Below are 4476 nucleotides of genomic sequence, written 5' to 3' on the forward strand. Positions count from 1 at the left end.
TTCTGAGAGATGTTTCAAATTTGAGATAAGAGAGAAAAATGGAAGGGAAAAGAGGTGTGGTTTTAAGGAAAGGGCAGTGGAAAGCAGAGGAAGATGTAAGTGCTGTTAATCCTTTTAAAGAAGTATGGCCCTAAGAGACTCAAGCTCCTTTTGATCCAAATGCCACTTGCAGAGACTGGAAAGCCGTGCTATCTTCATTGGGTAAACAGGCTTAGACCCAACTTAAAGAAGTAAACCACCACAATTGCATTTCTTGTTGATTCAAGTATAACCCCCAAATTTCCAAGCTTTATTTATACACTTCTGTCTCTACTCTCATCTTTTTCTCAGCTCCCTGGTTCTCTTCCCATTTGTACAATTTATCTTCATATTTATTTTTCCATATAAATTGTTTCAATTTTTTTATTTATTTTAAATTTCTCTTTGTTTTGACATCTTGCACTGTTGTTGATGTTTGTATTGGGATATTGGGTAGTTGAATTTTGTAGATTTTGGTTCTGTTTTGGGGGAATGTAACATCAATTTGGGTCCTTGAACTTATGTAGATAGATTGATAACCTCAATCTCAATCTCTTTGATTTTTAGTACTCAAGAAAGAAGCTTGTTTAACTTGATGCACGTGAAATGAACCAACCAACAGTAGTGTCTGCTTTCATAAGCTAAAAGGGTTCATTAATTTTGGCCTTTGAATGAATTTGGAGACTTTTTGTATCGATTTATATATGTATTTTATTTCTCTGCATTTTATGCATTTCCATCCAATTTTATGACCCATTTTTTGGAGTTTAATATTATGTCTTTCACTCCAATTTCAAATACTCCCTCTCTCATCAATCTTTTTGTTTTTATAGATTGGAATCTTGTGTGATTTGAACGTGGTTGATGGGGCCTGCACAAATTTGTAGCACAGGTCTTCTTCATTAAAGCATTTGGGCTTAGGAATTGTATAGTTTGCTAGCCATGAGTTACTTTTCTGTCTCTCTTTCTCTTTTTTATTATTATTAATTTATTTCTTTCAATACTTTCTCTGTGTGTGTGTGTGTGTGTGTGTGTGTGTGATCATGTTAATTAATTTATGCAGAATAAACAGGACCATATCCAGGTACTGCAGTAAAGTGCTGCACTTGTTGGGGACATTGTGGAGTATGTCACAGATTTGGTAAGTAGTTCTTTTGGTACTGACAATTTACTCTCAAAGTAAAATGTCATGGTAGGTGTAGGGAATATTTTTGTGGCCCAAGCCCAAAAGGTTTGGATTATGAGCCCAATGAACCCAGAATAATGAATTTGTAGAGAATGAGTGAAAGAGCTAGGCTGATTATGGACTAAACAATAGTTAACTACAGTGCTAAGAAGGAACTGATAAATAACACACTTCAAAGTCTTTCAATTTGATGTTCGAAGAGGAATATTATTGAAAGAAAAATCAACACGACTCTCCAAAAGTCCCCTTCTTCTCTAGAAGCTTTTTCTTTATATAGCATCCTCCCTCATCATCTTCACCGTCCACTTGTTCTTCATCTAAGTGTCCACTTGAGTATGTGTCATGTCACATTTCTTCCTTAGCTTTCTGTGAGTGGTGGTAGCTGGATTGACACTGTTCAGGGGTCTTCTCCATATTAATGCGGTTAGAAAAGCAGATGCAGTGCATTTAATGTGGTGATGACAGCTTTTCCTTTTAGATATTTCTCTATTCTTCTTATCTCCAGGCATATCCAAAACTTATCCAGATAGCTGAAGTCATTAGTAAGATCATTCGAACCCTTCAGATATTTGCTTGACCAAGAATTTTTACATCCGAGGAGAATAATCTCTTCGGAACGCTGGTGCTCTCTTCGGACGGATCTTCTTCACCCCCAGGTATCTTTCTTTCATGCGGAATACTCCTCAACAATTTTCGCCTTTTCAGACACACAGTAACCTTCACATAGGGCTTTGGGCTCAATACATAAACTTGAGTTTCTACCCCCACAGTAGGCTTGTGTCAACATCTTTAACTTTTCTGCAGGAGCATAAAGTCCAAGATATTAGACCAAAGAGGGGAAAGCTATCAGTTGAAGATTTCCTGTATCTAATACGTGAGTTTCCTCAATTATTTTCCATTTTCACCAATAAACTTCATTTCAAAGAGGGGAAATCTGTCAGTTGAAGATTTCCTGTATCTGATACGCAAGGTTCCTCGATTATTTACCATTTTCACCAATAAACTTCATTTCTCTGTTTTAGAAGCTAGTTTAAAAAAAAAAATATCACTGCCTCAAAGTTCTTTATGGCTACCATTGTTGTCAAGGCATGCTATTTTGCAAGCTCACTTTACTATCATAGTGCAAGTGTACAACATACTTTTCACATTGTGTGCCTTGGCCAATGACATTCATACATGACAACACAACACTTTTCCTTTCCTTGTTCCATTTTAGTACTATTTAAGGGAAAAAGTTTTAGTAAACTTCTTCCTCCACCCCATTTATCTCTCATTTATTTAGCTAGAAATTAAATTGGCTTTAAATAAAATTATCAATGACATCCTCTGACTTTGTTGTCTGAACTTTTTTTTTTCTTTGTAAAAGCAGGATATACACTGCTGCAAAATTTTCATGCTCTAAGTTCGTTATATTGGTTAGTACATGGTAAACAAATGCCAATGTTATACTTTGATCCTGCAGGATTTGCCAAAACTTAACCGCTGTACAGAGTTGCTGTCTATGAATAAGGAGCTGAAACAAGTGAGAAAGGTTTTTGAGTCAGATGAAGAGAAGCTGAGGAAGGTTTTTGAGGCAGATGAAGAAAACTAGCGTAGATATAGTAACATGCCAGTGTTTTGATTGGCTAATAAGATTTTCAATTTTAGATCACAATACTAGATGGTCTTGAAATCCCTACAACTCATATGTTCCTACACCTATTTTCATGCGAATGATCATCTAGCTAGGTAAAATATAGTCTGACCATCCAAATAACGATTTTATCAATCTTAAATAATTCTAATCTTTATTTTAAAATTTTTTTTTTCTATTCTTCTTTGCATGTGTTATGCATCTCCCTAGTAATTAAAAAAAAAAAATTGGCATAATCTATTGCAATCTTCTAAACTGTTGCCTATTATTATAGGATTTGACTCCAAAATTTTATTGTTTGAATGTTATTCATCTATTAAAACGAGAGAACTTGCACTCTTTAGTGGTGAATAAAACTCAATTTGGCTGGGAGCTTTAACATTATATCGAGTTTCTTTGCAGAGTAAAGCTAAAAAATTATGTGTTTATACTTTTTAACTACAAAGTAAACCATTCATCTTCTCAATAAATCTAATGTCACAACACAACTTGTTTCACACAATATATTTATTGACCCATAATAAATTTGATGTCTTTGCAATCATTTTCCTTTTAAATAAATCTAATGACCCAATACAATTTGTTTCATAATGTAAAATGTTGTGATTGGTGTAAATTAAAAATGATATCACAACCTCAAACAAAAAATTGATATAACAACTTATCACCTCAATAAGTTACAATATATATATATATATATATAATCATATCCATAACATTGCTATGAAGCTTCCTATTGAACTCCTCCTCCTTTGCGTGTCATTCCATAAAAGATTGATTCTGTTTTTAGTGCTTTATGACTCTCTGATCCATTACTGCCTCTTATCTCACGTCTATAAACATTAAATATCAATAAAACCAATAATCCTTCATTTGAAAACCATTAACAAAACAAAGTGGGTAAGGAAAGGTACCTTACACTTTACATAGAAAGAAAGACATATCAACTTGTCTTGTCTACCTTTTGCTAGTTGGAGAAGGCCTAACATTGATGGAGAAGGCCTAACTTATTACCGTGTAAAGTTATATACGGTTGCATGACAAAAGGTTTGTATCTTAATTTATCGTTCTTGCCAAGAGATTGTAGCTCAACTGCTTTCTCCTGGTATTTCTAATGGAGATACTCCATTGTTAAATCTACTCACACTCAACTACTAAATTAACCAAAAAAAAAAAAGTAATTTTTGATATTTTTAACAAATATGTCTAGGATTCAAAATCTTTCCCAATTATAGCTAACCAATTACAATTTTTTATTTTATTTTAAATTAGTATTGCAAAATCTTATCTCAACTTGAACATTTCTTTATCCCACCCTTTTTATAATGAGTTTATTATCCCAAGCCAAATTAAAAAAATTGAAAGGCAAAAAGAATTAAGATCCTTGGCAACTGTAAATTAAAATTTCTCACACTTCTGTTTGTTTTATTGGTGACATGTGGTGTTTCCTTTCGAGAGCACATAACGGCATGCTTTACAGTTTACACTTTCACGTGCGTGAAGTGTAATTAAACTGAAATATTGCCCATGATCCACGTGCACTCACTATGTTGTGGAGCTGAATTAATTTTAATTATAATAATGTAATAATAGTAAGAATAATATGATAGGCTGTTTTGTTAATTTTTAAAAATAAAGT

The 4476-nt window shown here is 33.4% G+C and overlaps 1 long non-coding RNA gene across 7 annotated transcripts; it reads left to right on the forward strand.

The window, feature by feature from the left end:
• Window positions 1-9: 9 nt before the first annotated feature.
• Window positions 10-3002, forward strand: LOC111988956 (uncharacterized). Of its 7 annotated transcripts, none has more exons than XR_010626384.1 (6): window positions 10-230; window positions 852-964; window positions 1082-1159; window positions 1710-1860; window positions 2009-2078; window positions 2667-3002. It is a non-coding gene; the product is annotated as an uncharacterized LOC111988956 (long non-coding RNA). The 7 variants fall into 7 exon arrangements; XR_010626386.1 differs by having other exon boundaries at window positions 852-910; XR_010626383.1 differs by having other exon boundaries at window positions 10-201.
• Window positions 3003-4476: the final 1474 nt, after the last annotated feature.

This window comes from Quercus suber, unplaced genomic scaffold, assembly GCF_002906115.3.
Source record: "Quercus suber isolate HL8 unplaced genomic scaffold, Cork oak 2.0 scaffold_759, whole genome shotgun sequence".
NCBI lineage: Eukaryota > Viridiplantae > Streptophyta > Magnoliopsida > Fagales > Fagaceae > Quercus > Quercus suber.